The sequence below is a fragment of the Ailuropoda melanoleuca genome, chromosome 8 (assembly GCF_002007445.2).
Source record: "Ailuropoda melanoleuca isolate Jingjing chromosome 8, ASM200744v2, whole genome shotgun sequence".
NCBI classification, from domain to species: domain Eukaryota; kingdom Metazoa; phylum Chordata; class Mammalia; order Carnivora; family Ursidae; genus Ailuropoda; species Ailuropoda melanoleuca.
In genome coordinates, this window is record NC_048225.1 from 95,961,958 (window position 1) to 95,980,194 (window position 18,237).

General features: G+C 54.7%; 1 protein-coding gene across 5 annotated transcripts in view; it reads left to right on the forward strand.

Annotated features, from left to right (window-relative positions):
• The first annotated feature begins 74 nt into the window (after window positions 1–74).
• The window catches only part of PLXNA2 (plexin A2), a 223,695-nt gene continuing 205,532 nt past the window's right edge, over window positions 75–18,237 (forward strand). For 3 of the 5 annotated variants that reach the window (XM_034666931.1, XM_034666932.1, XM_034666933.1), the window contains exon 1: window positions 77–784. The gene's annotated coding sequence lies outside the window, so the exon portion shown is untranslated. Of the gene's footprint in view, window positions 785–18,237 lie in introns of all 5 variants that reach the window. The other 2 variants (XM_034666929.1, XM_011233642.3) reach the window with 2 other exon arrangements.

Consider the following 18,237-nt stretch of genomic DNA (forward strand, 5'->3'; position numbering starts at 1 on the left):
GGCCCCGGCCCGGCGGGCGCGGCCGGCAGGGAGGGGGTTAACGCGCGCGGCCTCTATGATAATGAGCTGCATGGTAATATAGGGAGGCCGGCGCTGTGGGCTCGGCCGCCGCCGCCGCCGCCGCCACCGCGGGAGCCGGAGCTGCCGGGCGCAGCGGCGTCCGCGCCAGACTGGAGAGGGAGGGTGGCCGAGCGCAGTTGCTGGGAATTTGTCAGCCCGGAGGGCGAGCGATTCGGAGAGAGACCCCGCGAGCTGGGGAGCGGTGGGGAGCGCGGGCGCCTGAGCGAGCAGAGCCAGCCCCGAAATAGATCTAGAAAGCCAGGTTCCCGGAGGAAATGGGACTGTGACCGAACCGGGGAGCAAGAAGGGAAGGAAGCGCCGGGCTTGCTGATGTCAGAGGAGCCCGGAAAGTCGCGCTGGAAAAATCCTAAGACAGCCGGGGCTCTGCTGCTTCCCCAGGAGAGACACCGCCAGCCACCCCCACACGCCCCCTCGGCGCCTCCGGGTTCCCCCCGCGAGCCGGCGACAGCGCGCGGCGGGGCTGCTGCGGGGCGACTGGGGACTGAGGGGCGCGCGGACCGGAGGCCGAGGGGCCACTTCAGGAATACAGATAAGTGACTGGCGGCTGGACGTGGATTTTAATGAATTTGGACTCCATGTGGATTTGGTCGTCCCCGTGATTGCGAGCTGCGGGCAGCGAGAGGGGCAGCGCGCCGCCCTCGGCAGCCGGCGGCCGAGGCGGACCGGCCGGGAGCGGAAGGACAGACCGACGTCGCCGAGCTGGGTAAGCGACGCCTGGGGCCGGGCGCTCCGAGTCTCCGGCGCCCTCCGCCCTCTCCTTGAGCGCGCGCCCCTGCTGTGGCCGCTGCTCCCGCGCCCGCCTGGTTGGGGTCCCGGCCCCGGGCCTGGGGGCTCGGCTGCAGCGCGCGAGTCTCCGCGCGGGCTCGGCCACTTTCGCGGGCCGGAACGCGGCGTGCGCGCGGGTGCGGGCGCTCAGGGCCGCCTCCTCCCGCCCGGGGCTCCCTGGCCGGCCGCCGGCTCCTGGCCAGGAGGGCGCTCCGCGGCGCGTCTCCGCCGCGCACCTGCTGGCACTCTGCGGCGTTGGGGAGCACGGAGGCGGCGGGGCTGTCCCGGGAGCTGGCGCCCAAAGCGGGCCTCGCCGGCACGAGCCAGGGAGCCCGAGGCCACTGTGGCCAGCGCTGGATCTGGGGGGCGTTCACTCTGGTGCTGGAGTCCCTGGCGGCCGCTGGTTGTTCCTTCGGATCAGGAGACTTGGGAATGGAAGGGGAATGCATCATCTGCGCGGGGTCCGTGAGGCTCAGGGAGCGATTCGAGACACTGAGTGAGGATAAGTGCTCCATGACCCTCTCTGCTTCCTCGTGGTCAAACACCCTTTAGCACCATCCTCTGGTTTGAGCAACACGAGAGGGTTGGGGGGGAAGTAGGAGCTCACCCAGGGGCTGAAAAGCTCCTTATAAACCGTTGGAAAATATTTCCCTCCATGTGTTCCTTCTTGCCCCACCCCACAAGTGATGTAGGGACCTTAGAACATTCTAGCTCTTTTTATCTATCCCACAGGTAGTCTCTGTCAATATTAACCATGGTCTGCATGAGCAGAGAGTCACCAGAAACTGCCATTCTAGCCAGGTCCATGACAAATGTCCACCTGTTTGGCATGACCCTTGCCCTAGGAGGGGCTGCCTGCTCAAACTCAGCTCCGAGTAAGAGATCATAGGGGGTGAGCTGGGTAGAAGACTTGGAGTTCCAGGTCAGTTAAGAGTCTAGGAATGAAAGCCCCATGAAATGGGCAGTGGAATCTGATCAGGTCTCCCGCAGGAATGTAAGATCCTAGGGTGACAGTCGCATACCAGAAGTGTCTATGAAAGGGACATAGGGACTGGACCAGTTTGGGGGGGGGCAGCTGGCAGTTGTAGCTTGTGGCAGTGGTTTGGAGGGTCCAGCAGCTCAGAGGAACCCCCAAACATGGGGAGAATCCATTCGCTGCCATCCTGCTGTTCATAGGCACAGTGGACAGGGTTTGTGGGCAGCCCATTAAGATGGGTATCTGGGCCGGACTGGATGTTTTCAGACTAGGAGTCAAGTTCAGCTCTCCCCTCCCCAACACAGAAGCAGGCTCCTGTCTTGCTGGGCTTCTTTCCCAGATCTTGAAACTTCATTTTTCCCTCTGGGCAGGCTTTGGATTCTGGGGCCTTCCACAGAGTGACAGAGCCCCTGAAGAGATAGCTCTGGCTGGAGGGATTCAGCTATTCCTAATTGAAATGCACAACTTTTGTGCAATCACCCCAGAAAGCTCCTGGAGTTGCTAGCAGCCCTCTCTCCTCTGACCTCCTGGCAAGAGAGGAGAATTCATTAACTTCCCCTTCACCTCACACAGCACAGTTTGAACTAATTACCTGTGATCTCTCCTCCTTGGCCTAGAGGGTGGTGATGGGGGGTGGGTATGGCGTGAGGGGAGAGGGTAGGGAAACCAAGGAAACTGAGAGCAATCTGTCAAGATACCATAGCAAGGTGGTTTTTCTTTTCCCTTCTTCCACCTAGCATTTCCGCCTTTCGCCCCCACCCTTCCTCATCCCAGAACTTGCCCTCCCTGCATTACCTGAAAGAAAGAGCCTTTCCCTCTTCAGGGACCCGCTGATGAAGGGAGGGCAATGTAGGCTGCCCTCTCTGCTCCCTCACAGTCCTCAGCAAATTGCATTAGAACAGGGCAAATTGGCTTGCAAAGGGGTTAAATGGAAATGACATTTGGAGCAATGTGCAGGGGGGATGTTGCTAAGGGCCAGCAGGATCCTAAGGGGTAAAGCAAAGTGCAGAAGGTCTCCTCTGTCCAGGGGTCATGAGTCTGGCAGAAGAATCCCCCCTGGCCCTACTCTTTAACGGGACAGGAGGATCAGGGTACCCCACAGTCTGGAGCAGGGCAGAGTGGCTGGTTGGCCTTTCAACGCAAGACCAAATGAAGAGCAAATGGTGGTGTCGCATGTCCATCCCGCAAAAGAAACCATGTCATTATAAGGTGAGTGACTCCCCTTTCAGAGCTGGCCTGAGTACCTATCCCCGTCCCCAAAGAGCTGGGGAGCAGCCACCCTCCAACATGCTTGACCATCAAAAGCTGCAGGTGTCATAAATGTGAGTTTCCCATCTGGTATACTGGAGTCTGTGCTTAAAATGAGGTGAAAAAGAAAACGCTCGAAGAGCAGCTACTTCTCCACTAGGTCCCTTTCCCATTTGTGAATCCTTCTGATGATTCCGTTAATCTTTATTTCATGGGCACGATACCAGAAAGCACAGGAGCAGGAGGGAAACCAGGGCCACAGTTAAACGTACAAGGCACCAGCTGGCAGCGGCGGGAACTCACCCGTTCAGGTACTATGGAATATTTACGGTGCTGGAGCTGTCACTGTTCGGGGGCTTTATAGTCTCTATCCTGCCACCTTTTCTATAGCTGCCTCCCCAAGATATGAGGTTTGTTGTGGGGGAAGGCGGTTCCTGTCCCCAGCAGCAACAGCCCCCCCCCCAGCTGTCGCTCCCCATTGCCACACAGCTGTCGCCACACACACAGACTGGGGCCCGATATATTCCTGTCCATCATGGCAAATGGAGAGGTAAGGAGCTCCATGCCAAGCCCAAGCCCAAGCCCCTACCCCCACCCCACCCCCCACTCTGATCGTGAAGAGCCGGGAGCATTGTGTTACAGTCTGTTAACTACAAATAATTCAGAACTGTCCGCAGGGAAACTGGTGGAAACAAGCCTGGAGGTGCTGTCGTTTTACCACTCATCTGCACCCCCACCCCCGTTACCAGCACCCTCACCCAGGGGCAGTCTGTTATCAATTCATTATATGTGAATATTCTCTTTCTCCCCTTCACATATGCTTAGCTCCAACAATGATGAATGGAACCGATTCCCTTATGGGAAACAGTTTTTTCACTTAGTTACAAAGATTTCATGCCTGATTAGAGTAAATGAAGGCTGGGTGTGCGTCCACTTCTTTTTTGGTCATTTCTAAAGGTGAGCCCTGCCGAGACAGAGAAAGGCAGTTCTTCCCGGGGTCAAACGGCTGGTCCCAAGGCGCCCTGGGAGGGGTGGATGGTAAGAACAGGACACCCCTTTTCTCCTCGGCTTAGCCCTCGGGCTCTCTGGGGCTCCATTCCCTGGCACTGGGGCATATGGAACCTCTTTATCTAGCTCCACACTGTTCCATCTGGAATTCGAGGGCAGAAATAGAGGCGAGAAAGTTCTTTGTTGGGGAGCAGGGTCCCTACAGGGCAAGAGTGTAAAGGAAGAGGAGGAGGGGAGGATGAGAGCTGAAAGAGAGGGCTTAGCCTGAGCACTGCAGAAGTTCTCTACTCCTGCAGTTGGTTAACCATTAACCCCCTGCCCTGCCTTGGCCAGATCTCCTGCTTGGGGGAAAGGATCCTTCTCAGAAACCCAGAAGCCCAGCAGGTGTTCCCTGCGTTCCCCTCTGGCTCAGCAGAACATTTGTTGTCTCCTCTCCTTACTCCAGCCAGAGGCTCAGCCCGGGCCCCCACCCACCCTTCCCCCCCTTCTCTGGCAGGGTCACCCTCTTCCCACCCCCTGCCAGCTGTCCCTTCACCCAAGCATTGCCTGCTGTTTCATGGCAGCATGCCTCTTGGCGACCAGGAAGCAGGGGAGCTGGTGGGGAGAATTGATTGAGGGGAGCAGGCTGGTTCCACTCAAGACCCCAAAGCCAGAGCGCCAAGCTCAGGTTAAACAATGTTTCAAACATATGTATCAACCCAGAAGGCCCAGGTTTGCTTGAGGGACTGAGTAGGGGAGAGTTTTTGTCCAAGTTCCGCTCTCCTCCAGCAACACTGAATTGTCCTAGTCCTTCTGTGGTCTGGCTGGCAGGTCCCTATTTGGGCTCTCTGAGAGTGGGTCATTTGATCCAAAACCATGTCAGAGCATTTCCAGTTCATCAGCATCTTGAACTTCAGAAGAAAAAAAATAAAAAAGCCAGCCGATGAACCAAGAAGATCCAGGAGCAAAGGCACACGTGGAAAGCCCGAGTCCAGACGTAGAAACAGTCACAGACACACAGAGAAGCAGGGTGACGGGAAAGGAAGATAAGGACAGAGAGACTGACAGTATGAACAGGGCACAAAGAGCTGAGAGCAAAAACAGAAAACAAGTGGGAAAGAACAGTCTAGGCAGAAGGAAGCTCAGTCTTCCCAGGCAAGGGCAGGCTCCATCTGGGCTGCAGGGGGAAGCTGAAGTAGCAGGTTATCTCCACTAGAGGGGGCTCTTGAAAACCAGGCTTGGCCCTAAACTGTGGTTTTTGTGCCTTTTTTTTTTTTTTTTTTGAGAAGAAAAAAAATAGATGTATTAGAAACCCCCAGCTGTCACTACCCAGAGACTACAACTGGTAGGGTCCTATTGCCAGTGGGACCTCCGGGCCGCCGTCTGGGAAAGGCGTCTGAGGCATTAAGTGGAGGGGGCCCCAGCACTGCGTGCAGCTTGGGAGAGGCCTGCCCCTGCAGGATGCGTCTGGGGGTGGGCCCCCGGGAAGGGGGTGCCCTCTCGAGTCAGCAGGCAGTGCAATCTGTTGCCCCGCCTGCCAAGAGGCTCTTGCCTTTATCAGCGGCAGAAGTTCTTGGCCCAAACCCAAGGGGCCTTCACATGCCTCCCCTACCACCACCACCCCCTTCCAACTCCCTAAATGTGGATTTTTGAGATCCTCCCAGGTGGTGGCAACACTGCTCCTGGGGAGACTTTTTTAGAAAGACTTTTCCGGAAATGAACGCATGTCAACGTCGTATGGCTGATTTAATCTTTGTCTCATCATAGTCTCTGTGGGAGCCTTTCTCAGAATCATAATTCCCCCCTCATTTCAGCAGAGGACGGTATGGAGAGGGAGCAGAGTCCAGAGGCTTTTCTCCTCTGAGGAGATAATAACTGTCTAACAGGGGTCTGGGAAAAGATCGAAGTTTGGGGACGGACAGGGGGCCCAAGAAGTGCATCTCTTCAGATCTGATATCAGCCTCTGATGCCTCATCTTCACTTCCCTTTAGCTCCTATTTACCCGGGGTCAAGCGGAGGGAAGGAAGGGAGGAGAGAGAAACGAAAAAAGAAAAACAAGATAAATGGATCATGTTATGAAAGTTTAATCCTGCTTTTCCTTGGCTAAAATTACTTTCAGTGTGAGAGATAAAAGGCAATGGAGTTGCCCTCGGAAAGTTCAACTTTGTCTTTGAGAAGGAAGAGGGGGAGGGATCCTGGGGCTCAGCATGAACTGCCCATGAATGAACCTCTTTCCTCCGTGCCCCCCACAACAACATTCTCTCTGAAGCTGAGAGAGAGAGAGAGAGAGAGGACAGATGCACCTTCAGTGCTCTGCGCGTCAGGGAGCTCACCTCCAGGCTTTCTCTCCTTGTCTTCAAGCACCCTCCCTTCCCATCTTAGTTGCTTGGTTGGGGTTGCGGGTGATGGAAGAGGGGATGAGGGAGAGCCCCAGGATAGCCCTGCCAACTCTACCCTTGGCATATGGATTGGCACACCACCCGTCTTGCCCTCGCATTGAACCAAATGGGAAGACACCAAAAGCAGAAATTGGAATCCATTTACATTTAAACAAATCGAAACCGATCACTTACTTGTCCAGTGCTGGTGATACAGCAGCACCAAAACTAGGAGGAAAAAGGACGAGAGCCTCCCTCCAGGAAACAGTGTGCTGTGGGGAAGGGGGCGTTACCTCAGCCAGGTCTGCTCCAAGGAAACTTTAGTCTAAGGCAGGATGGAGTTAACGGTGTACTGGGGGGCCTGGGGAAGTGAAGGCACAGAAGCTCCTGGAAGCTTTGGCTCTGGTCAGTGGAAGGTACAGACTCCCATGACTGACAGTTTCAGCTGCCTGGCAGGAATGACTATCTAACATTGTCCCATTCCTCAGCTTCTCAGAACTACCCCCGATTCCCCTCATTCTCGGGAATTTTCAGCGGACAGCCACCTTGCGTTCTGTTAGTCAGCATCCTAGAGCAAGATCTCCATGGCTGCACTCCTGAGGGCTTTCCATACTGCATTCTATGCAAATTGCATCCCTTTCCGGCCCTCTGGAGCTGGCTGCGTGATGCCCACGTGGTTCATCAGGAAATGTTATTACTCATCTGTGTTCACATTTCAGGGTCCAGAATCCTGCTGTTAACTCACCCACTCTTACCTTAGTGAACTCATTAAAGGGATCAGACCTGAGAGAAAAAAAAAAAATTTGGATTTTACCCCTACACCTTGGCTGGGCAGCCAAGCCAAGTCCACCAGCCACCTCTGTGCTGTTTCCTATCTTGAAGAAGCAAGTAATCTCTTTTTAAGGTTTCTGTCTGGGAGGAAGGCAGGGAGGATGAGTGGAAGGAGGCTAAAAGGAGGAAGATTTCCACTCAACAGAAAAACTTTATCCAATCCTATAGTGGAAGGCCGTACTCTCCTTGCACCTGGAAATGGTCACATAAGATCTGGGGTGGGCAGATCCTGCTTTGGGACGGACGGGACAAGGGGGCATGCTTGGGCTTCTAGAGGCCTTTGATCTATGCATATATCTATCTGTAAATATTTATATATTTGTATGTGTATATGATATATACACTGTGTGTGTGTGTGTGTGTGTGAAGAGAGAAGTTGATGATACCCGCCCCCCACAAAGGTACAGAACCACTAGATTAGAGTCTGGGGCCTCTGCCTGTCCTCATTTTCTGCTTTCAGCTCTGGTTGTGGAATGGGGCCTTCAGATGAGGAACTAACCCAGCACCTGCCCCATGTCTCAAAGCGGGAGGCCACTCAACTCTCAGGGTAAACGAGAAATCTCGAGAGACAAGACGGGCTCCGAATGTCAGGGAAGCCCAGGCTTTGTCACTGCTCTGCGACTCTGGACACACTGTGGAAGTTCTCTGAGCAGGAGGCAGAGCAGGGCTCCTCCCGTTAAGGGAGAGAGGGAAAGTTCAAGAGGAGAGGAAAAGGAGGTAAAAAATCCCTGCCTGCCCTGTGAAGGCAGGGGGACCAGAGAGCAGACAGAAGTGGCAAGAGGGGCTGTTGCTTTGAAGTGGTTTCCTGCTTCATAAAAGCGAAAGGCCTCGGCTGGGCTGGGTAAATATTACGTTGGCCTCTGACCTCCCACCTCCCTTGACTGCTTCCCCAGCTTCCCATGTTTGTCGTTCCTCCTGAACAACAGAGATACCTGAGGCAGAAGAGCCTATTTTCTCAACTTCAGGGTCCTCAGCGGAAACCTTGGTCCGAGCCAGACAGGAAGACCAGGCCCCTTCCCTGTCCCTCTTCTGGGTCAGCACGCTCTACCTGTCCTCCACACCCTGCTGGCCGGCGGTGGTGCGTTCCCACAGAGAGGCGGTCAGGATTTCAGTCGCCCGACCAGACTGGCCCGCCACCGTCATCCCAGCCAGCTAGACCCTTCCTGCCAAGTCCTTTGACGTTCTGTGGAATGAAAACCCACACCACCAGGGTTTCTCTTAGGCACGTACTCCTCTGAGTTTTATCCAGAAATGAAGACATTTCAAGTCCACCACCCCAGTCTTGAGGGACCTCACCCCCCCAGGATGTGGAGGCCTCCAGCTTTCTGTGAGACACTTGGGGAGAATGATGTGACTTGCATGTGGCACTGGGAAGCCACGCCTGGCGCCCTTGTGTAGGAGGGACCCCCCCCCCAAGAAGGGCATCAGAACAGACGGCCAGGAAGAGTCTGGTGTGGAATGAGGTCCTACTGCGCAGGAACAAAGGGTCTTCCCTCACACTTGTCACTCTTCCCTCTTCCTAAAAGATTTCTCACCTGCCCACTGGGGCTTATCTACCATTTGCTCTCTGGTCACAGGAGGGAAGCAAGAGGGAGCACACTGTAGGAGAGGGAGCTCCGGCCCCTTATCCTGTACCTCAGTTTCCCCATCTGTACAACGGGAATGAATGGTTTTCATGACTACCCAAGCACCCTCACTTCTCTTTGTTTCTGAAGCCAAGCAGAGGAAGATAGTTAGGGGATTTGGAAAAACGACAATTGTTGCAAATGTGCAAAACTATTCTAAAATTTAGAGCAGGAATAAAACCAAGCTAGGGACATTTTTCTCCTCTCTCTCTCTCTCTCTCCCTCTCTCTCTCTCCCTCTCTCTCTCTCTCTCTCTGAATTTGTTTGGAACTTTCTGAGAAAATAAGATTTTATTTAAAAGAAATCTATATGCTAAAGGTTCTTCTATATAAAAATAGATAAAAGTCTCAGTGGAGACTGAGAGCTGAGAGGAAAGGCAGTAGTGATCCTGGCATTGGGGCCACACGCATGGCTCACGGGTAACATTTAACCAGTGGGGCTGGATTTTGAATTTTGAATGTGCTACCCTGAAGGTTTTGGTGGCTTTGCCTTGCAGAGCCGAGATGAATGATACCGTCACAGAACTGGTAAGTTGGCATATTTCTGGCAGTCAGCCTCCCGTGTCAGGAGAAGGGGCAGATCTCATGGCCTCTGGCTGCCTGCAGTACGGCTTCCTCGCTCCTGTGGAAAGAGCTCCTCAGAGCGCGAGTGTTAACGGGGCAGACTCAGCATGAAGGGTGTTGGCAGGAGCTGGGTCCCAGAGCCCACGCTGGACCCCAGGCCTCAGGGATTAGATCCTTGGCCAGCGCGGATCACTGGACAGAACAGGAGGATGGCTGGTGAGATGCTCCGCTGTCGTCTCTTAGCCCCAGAAGCCCCCCGCCCCCCAGCCAGCCAGCTGGGGCTCAAGGAGCTGGTCCCTTGCTGGAAGTGCAGAGCACGGGCAGGTGGCTCTGGAAGGAGGGAGGCCTGTGCATTGACAGCACTGTCCGAGAGCCAGCTGTGGACAAATGAGTGTGACAAGGTGCCTTGATTTTTTTTTTCTAAATCGCTTTTGAGAAAACAACTTGAATTACAGAAGAAATGGGTGTTATATGTAGACTACCTGGAAACTGTCTCTGAGTATTTGGTAGCAGCTGTTCCCCAGGCTCATATCATAGATGTGAAACCCGAGTCCAAACTACATGAGTAGATGGCCCTGAGTCACTCAGCGAGTGGCCATTCACAGCCCTCCGTGTGCAGGGAGGTGTGTTGGCCCTGGCCTAACCCAGCACTTGTGAGCCCTTAGCCACGTTCTCTTCCATTTACTCAGTTCCCAACCGTGCCCAAAGACCTCCCCCATCTCTCTCTCTCTCTTTTAAGATTTTATTTATTTATTGAGAGAGAGAGAGAGAGAGCACGCACAGAGGGAGAGGGAGAAGCAGGCTCTCCACTGAGCAGGGAGCCTGAGGGCGGGACTCGATCCCAGGACCCTGAGATCATGACCTGAGCCGAAGGCAGTCACTTAACTGACTGAGCCATCCAGGTGCCTCTCTCTCTCTCTCTCTCTCTCTCTCTCTCTCTCTCGGGTTTGAGCAAGCAGCCACCTCACGGTGAAGCACTAGTCCCTGAGAACCGGCATCTCCCCCGCTCTGCCAGCCCGCAGGCGCTAGGACACCCAGACTGCCTCTCCGTGGAGCAGCGCAGCGTGGTGTAGAAAGGCCCCCCTCTTTTCAGTTGCTCCAACCGGCTTTCCTCCATCCACCGCAAGCCTTGCTGTTTGCACAGTCAATGGCTCTGGCAAGGCCAGGCCTCCCCTCCCTCCGCGAGAGGCACTGTGGGCACTGTTTGTGTCTCGGTCTCTATAGACTCAGCATTCACCACTTGAAGAGGGTGAGACAATGGCCAGAGCAGCTGCTTGCAGACTGGGCTGGCTGGGAGGCTGCCGGGGAGCGGAGCGGCAGGCCAGCCGGGGTTTGTGCACCATGCACCTGTGAGCTTTCTCAGGCAGCCAGGGCCAGCGCAGAGGGAATGAGCAGGGGAACTGGGATCCAGAGGACCTGGTCCAGGCCACCTGATTGGCTCCCTCCGCATTCCCGCAGCTTTCCTGGCTGAGCCTTCCACCAGCTGTGTCGTCCCTCAGGGCCTGGAGGAAAAAGCAGGGTCCTGGCCCCTGGGAAGCCACCATTTATAGCGTCAGGACAGGAAGAGGCAGGACACTTGCCCAGGTAGAGAAAGACGGGACACTTTGCCAGGAGCCTGCCTAGGTAGAAGAAAGGGACGTTACTTACAGAGATTGAAGTTGGTGCGATATTATTTAATTTGATGGAACATGTATTTATTGAATATGTACTGTGTTCCAAGTGTTCTGGGAGAAAGGCATGTCTCTGTCCAGGCTCGTGACAGGCTTGCAATATGCAGGGGAGGCAGGGGATGAACATAAATGATGCTTGTACAAGTTCAGTGTAAGCACTGCAGGAGGACGGAAGAGAGAGGGATTACAGAGCCATCTGACCCAGAGGGGCCCTCCAAGAGGGAGTGAGCCCTACTGCATGTGGGGAATTTAAACAGAGGTGGGAAGATGACAACTGGGTCTCAAGAGGTATTCCTCTGTGGAGCAGAAAGGTATAAGGGGTGGCTGAGATCCCCACCCACTTCCAGGTCTTGTAACCTGGAGCCCGTTTGCTGCTCAGTAAACACAACGGAGGAAAAAGGCTCCGTTGGAAGTGAAGTGGAGTGTTGGCCTGGGCTTGTGAGAATGACCCGCAGCTGCTGGCCTTAATTCCATAGTAAATAGAGCCGGTTCTCACCCCTCCACCCCCAGGGCTCCCCTCGGAGCAGGGTGCCAGGAAGGCTAGGCTGGGCTAAGCCCTGGTCTCCCCTGGAGCCAGAATTCTCACAGTCACGTTAAAGTGAGCACTCCATCTACAAGCAGGGGCGGACCCGTCAGAACAGAGTCTTGGTCAGCTCTCTGCTTGCACAGCTCTAACTTCTAATCATTGTCATAAACAGGATGGAAGCAGCTGCTCACTCCAGTCTATTATCAGCTTGGTTGGAGACAGAGAAATTTAAATGACAGTACGATGCTTAGCAAAGAAACGAAAGTCGGTGTTAAAAATAAAGAAAACAAGACAGCTTGTTTCATCCAAATGAAAGGGTTATTAAACAGCCCCGAATTAATCAGTGATCTGCCAGGGCTGGGAATTGAAGAGCAGCAGGGCGAGGGGAGAGAGCTGGGGGGTGGATGGGAGAGTCGTCCCAAGGCAGGTAGGTGCTGCTGCCAGTGCTCTCCTCTGGGCTGGCTGCAGGGACTGCAGAAACGGGGAGGTCTTCAGAGGGGGAGGTGGCAGCTGATGCTCTGCCCCACAGGTAAGAGCAGGTAGGGGGCCCTGGGGACTTCGGCATCCCAACCTCTCTCCTTAAAAAGCCCTGCTTCTGGCATCTTTCCATCAGCCACCACCTACACCCGCCCCGGGGGCTGTCTCCAGCCCTCTGCCTTCCCTGCAGCCAGGGCCGGGCGGCAGCCGAATGGCTTTCTGGGGATGGCCAGAAGCTCCCCACCAGGCCTTTCCCTCTCTCACAGGGAGTCCGCAAGAACTCAACTCTGAGTTGAGCTCCTGATACCCCACCCCCATTCCGAAGGGCATCCCCTGAGGATGACCAGTCTTGCCTAGCTGGAGGCAGCGAGGGATCCCTGGAGCCAGTGGTCTGGCCTTAGAGATCTCAGGGGGTGGCACCTCGACTCCAGGCAGCAGAGCAGCAGGCTAACAGGAACCCTAAGTCCCACTTCCACACCTGGGGCCTTTGTCAGAATATTCCATCTCCGATATACTTCTCTTCCCGCTTGTGGAGCGGCTCTCCCGCACGGGCTTTGGGAGGGGTACGCCAATGACACAGCGCACAGGACATTCTTGTGAGTGCTGCTGTCACTGCACAAATGGCAGTTTCTGTTACGGGGGGCGGGGGGTTCCTGGGTCCTGAGAACGAAATAGCAGAGGAAAGGTTTCCCAGAGGGCGCAGAGTGGGTCCGGCAGAGAGGCAGACGCGCTCGCGCCTCCGCAGGGCCGTGGGAGGGGAGGCGGGCCGAGCACAACTGCGTGCGCGCGTGCACCCGTCCGGCTGTGCAACATGTTGGATCCTGAATCAATCACTCCCAGAGCATTTTCTCTGCTCTTTGACCTCAACATTCTTTCTCCTCACCCCTCCCTCCCTCCTGCTTCCCTCCTGGCTGTTTACCCTTTTCCAGGCTCTTCTCTCACACCCCATTCATCATCTGGGCCAGATTCTCACTCAGGGAGTTCTTTTCATCTCCCGCCCCAGGTCCCCCCGGTGCTGCACCAGCCTGCATTCCCCCCGCTTTCCCTCCAGCACATTCTTGTCTCCCCGTGTCAGCCTCTCTGATAACTACCTCCTTCACTTTCCCTCCCAGGAGGGCTGGGGTCCTAGACGGCGCGCGCTGATAGGACGACAAGGGTCTCACCGCGGGCGGATCCGCTCCAGGAGCTAAGGATCCCGCAGACCGCGTGCTTGGGCATCTTGGCACCGACCAACCCCGTCAGTGGACGGATCTCTTTCCCGAATGGCAACCCCCTCCCAATCCACATGTGTCCCTTTTATCCAGCTCCAGAACGCTCCTCCTGCACCGCGTGCAGGGGTGTGAATGTGCCTGTGACTTAAGAGAGGCTGCCTGGCAGCTCAGGATCTTTTCTGCAGGAGCTCAGAGTCTTAGACAAAGAGAGAAGAAGAATAGAAACTGAAGGTGGGAAGGTACAGGGTGGGGACACAGCCTGCTTAAGAAGCTTCCTCTTAAAAAGGAGTTGCAACTTTTTATTCGAAGGCTGGCTGTCAGTTCAGGAGAGCCCCAGAGAGGAGGAGAGGCAGGGGATGATCAGGTGGGGGGCGGGGAGACTTCACCCCACATGCTGGCCAGACCCGGGATGGGAAGAGTCCAGAGAATGCGGAGCTCCAGCCCAGGGTGTGGGCTCCTGCTCCGCCTCCCAAGGGCCAGCTTTCCTCTTCCCTCCTTCCCTCCCTCTTTCCTGCCAAGAGCACCTAGATGAATCACCAAGAGCAGCAGAAGTGGCCCTTAAATCACCCTCAAGGAGAGGAAGTGGGGGCTGACTTGGAAAGCGTGGGGCTCAGGGGACTGGGGAGAAAGGAGACAAGGGACCAGCAGCCCCCAGTTCCCGAGAGGCCAGGGTCTCAGGAGCTGCCCCTTCGTAAGACGGGTCACCTGGTTGAAACAGAGCCGCCAGCCTTTGCCACCAGCACACACAGGGCAGCCGGTGCTGCCAAGGAGGTGATGTCCTTGTGCAGTGTTTCTACAAAAACAGAAACAAGAGTCACTGGTGTTTATTCAAAGCTGGGGAGTTTGCAGAACACTTTCCACAGCCATTGTCTCACTGATTCTCACCACAACCCTGCAAGGTGTCCTTCCACAGCTGGGGAGACCAAGGCCCCGAAAGGTTAAATAACAGGTTCAAGGTCACTGATCTAGGATGTGGTTGAGCGAGACCTGAGCCCAGGTCTGTCCCCAAAGCCCACAGTGTCTTTCCTGTGCCTGCAGTCTGGCCACACGCACCGCCGTGAGTTCGACCCCCTAACGGAAGAGCCCTGTTCCGGAGCCTTCCGAGGGGAATCTCACCCTAGCCTGCTCCGCTCTTGATTACTCTTGCTGTCAGTTGGCTGCTTATTATTATATGCATTTTGTGTGATCTGTGAACTTGTGCAATTTGTGTCTTTGGAGCTCTCTTGCCAAGACTTTTCCTGCACGAGCTCTGTCTGTGTTATGCATCCTTCACCGACAGAACTGGTGCCCCCCCTCATTCTTCTTCATCCTTGTCCCCACCTCTTCCACCTCCCAGGGACATTTGCTCTTTCCCCAGAGGGTTCAAGATGAACAACAGCCATGGTCCTTCCCAGATGGTCCCGCCCCTTCTTCATCACCTCCATCAGTTACGGCAAATCGTTGAGCCAAGCGCATTTGTTCACACCATGTCTAAGGGCAGACTAGTTGCTGAGAAAAGCACATGAGTCTCCCCGTCCCCTCTCCCCTGCTCTCTATGGGTCAGACTGAGCACAGAACTGAGTGAGAGGTATCATGCCACCCTGCACAGGGTGCCGACGAGCACAGGGATTATTCCTGCGTGCTTACCTAAGAGCCTCTAAGTCAACCGAGTGATAGGACATAGTCATGTAACAAGAGAGCCAACAACAGCAATGCAGTGTGTGCTAAAAACAACAGTTTCTGATTGACTTTGGAGGAGAGAGAGGTGATTACGGGTGGGGAGGTCCTAGAGGCTTCCTGAAGCTTTGAAGGACACACAGGGGTTGGAGAGGCCAAGAAGAAAGTGGAGACAGGTGTTCCAGGGAGAGCGGCTGCAGCCGTGAAACTCTGCAAGGTGTCCTGGGGACTCAGCACATGAACCGGTTGGTTGGGAGTGGAGTCAGTCTGGGAGAGTGGGAGAGGGAAGCTGTAGAAAGAAGAGCCAGCTTGGGAAGAACTTGAACTCGGGTACTTGGTAGACCAGCCTTGAGTCTATCTGGGCAACAGAAGGAGTTGCCATTGGTGCATATGACACTCTGGCTGTGTGCCTGGCAAACAGACAAGGAGTTTGAAGCACAAGAAATGATGCGGTACAAGGCATACCGGGCAGGACATCTGTGGCCAAATCTTAGCTGCCAGTGGCTTCCACCAGGGTCCGTCTCCGCGGATAGTCCTTGGGCCAGTCTCACATGGCTCAGGGAGACGACACAGGGCTTGCTGGTAAAGAGACCCACTCTTGAACTTCGGAAAGCCTGACTTTTGGAAAAGGACAGGATTTTAAAAATGCACCTTGATCTGGCCCCAGTGACTCGTTTCTTTCCCTGCCGCGAGGACGAAGCCACAGTGATGGGAAGTGCTCCTTGTCCGTGGAACACGTCAGTGGTCAGTGGCTGCCTCTGGGAGCCACCAGGGAGCAGAGAGTAGGAGGGTCTGTGAGAGGAGGAAGCACCGGGGAATGGCCACGGCCATTACAGCTTACCTTCAAGAGAGGAAAAGACAGGGCAGCTTGAGAGGAAAGCAAGTGGGGTTTAGGGCAGGCCGTTGCTGGAGAGCTGAGATGAATGCCTGGTGTTTTGTTTGGGTTTTTCTTCCTCTCCTTTTCTCTCCCTTTCCCTCCCACTGCTGTGAATCGGAACTGTGTCATTATTCTTTGAAAACATTACGGTTAATGGCAGCATAATATGCCATTATGTGGAGTAACCGTAATTTATTTAACAATTTAGTTGGGTGCTTTCTACCCTGTGTCCTGCTCTTCTGCCCCATTTCAACCCCAGAGCCCCGTGGCTCTCCCGTGTACAGTAAGGGTGGGGTGAGAAGGCAGGAGATACGTCTCCGGGCTCCTTGGAAAGGCCGTTTGGAATGTCTTTGAAAGGGGACTGCCAGCTAGTGATCCTCTTGCCACAAAACAGCCCCAGAATCCACCTTGTAACAGATATCTCAACCCCTCCACCCCCAGCCCTGCTTCATTACCAAAATAAAATGGGAGCCTCAGGTTTTGATCTTTAAAATAAAGTACTTGCCAGATCTTCCTTAACATTCTGCTGAGTTTTCCCAAACCAGCGATAAGAGGGTTCTAAATATACAGGCAGCATGGAAGAGGGGGGAAAACACGGTCTTCAGAGAGACCTGCTTCCTAGCGGAATGACCCCGGTCTAGTGAGTCAGCCTTCCCGAGATTCGGGTTTTTCATCTGTGAAATGGGGAGAATACCCATCTTGCAAGATAATCACAAAATCCTCCATTGCATGTGCAAAGGCCCTAGCACAGTGTGCCACGTAACAAGTGGTTAACAAATAATATAATAGTGGTAGCTCCTCTTTATGATTTTTTGTTGTAGGAAACAAATGGCAGTGGCTATTTTATGCTACTCATGGCCCTTGTGGTACAAAGGCTCCTAGCATGGGTCCGACTCGGCTTAGCAAAGCCATGTCCCCACGTTGATGCCTAGCCTGCCTTTGGAAGGAGCCTGAGAATTCCTTTCTCTCTCCTTTCATCACAGAATGCCTACCAGAACAGTAACCCCACTTCTAGGACGGTTGAAGCAGGGGCCAGCTCAGAGTCAGGGAGAAGTGGAGTGACCTTTCAAGGCCCCACGCAGTGCAGGGAGCAGGCTTGCTCTCCGGGCCTGATACTCAAGAGTCCTGCTAACATGTGGAAATTCTTTCCGCCCCAGGGGTGAGGTGGCCATGGCAAGGCGTGCTCCTCNGGGGGGCGGTGGCGGGGCAGGCAGCTGCTTGAAATTGATTGCTCTTGTAGTTTAGTTTAGACCGTGGGCTCTCTCAGCGCTGCCCGGGTGGCGACCTTTAGATAATAAAGGGAATTCTGGGAGATTTCTGACAGGCCCATGACATATGGGGTAGGTCTGCGGGGTCAGGCGGTGTATCTCCCTGCTCCTGGCCCCAGGGTGATGAATCTTGTTTTGACTTTGCAAAGCCAGCCCAGGCACTGCCCCAGAAAGGAGCCGCGAGCCCCCTCCCCTCCACCACCCCTCAAGTGTGTGTGTGTCTTTGGAACCCTTCATAATTCAGGGAGACAACTCCAAGCTTTTACAGCCTGTGAGGGGAGAAGACAAACACCGCATGTTTTGCTAAGGCCCTGGGAGAGCTGGTGTGGTTTCCAGGGCCCCATCAGAGCCCACTGGGAGAGCTGGGGAAAAAAGCAACAAAAACCCTTGCCTGGTGTAAAAATGGCAGTGGTCTCATAACAGGGCTGGGAGAAGAGCTGGGGTGGGTTGGAGGGAGTCACAGAATATCCCATAGGGCTCTACGGGTCTGCAGGTGACACCCCTACTCCTCTGGGCAGGTGCAGCAGAGAGGACAGGAACCACTCTGCAGGAAAAGCCCCACGAGTGAGAGACGGCAAGTGCCATCTCTGATCCCACTGGGGATAAAGGGGTGAAAGGCAGTGCAGTCGAGGTCTCTGGGCCTCCATTTGGTGCTGGGTGAAAGAGGGTGTGTGTTTGCTGCCGTCGTTCCCACGGAGATGTGGAGATTGACGTCTCTAATGCCTTGGCCCTGTGTTGGCATATGCAAACACGCATGCCTGCAGGGGCCTGCCTACACATCATTGCCTTTAAAAGAACAACCCCCCTGAGTCAAGATGGTAGAGTACGTTTCCCCCCACACGCTATGTTAGTTCGCTAGGGCTGCAGTAACAAGGTGCCACCAACGGGGTGACTACAACAATAAAAATGTATCGTCTCAGTCCTGGAGGCTAAAGTCAAGGTGTCTGTAAGGTTGGCTCCTTCCAAGGGCCATGAGGGAAGGGTCTGTTCCAGGCCTTTCTCCTTGGCCTGTCAATGGCCATCTTCTCTCTCCGTGTCTCTCCCCTTGATCTTCCCTCTGTGCCTGTCTGCTTTTGTGTCCAAATTTCCCCTCTTTAT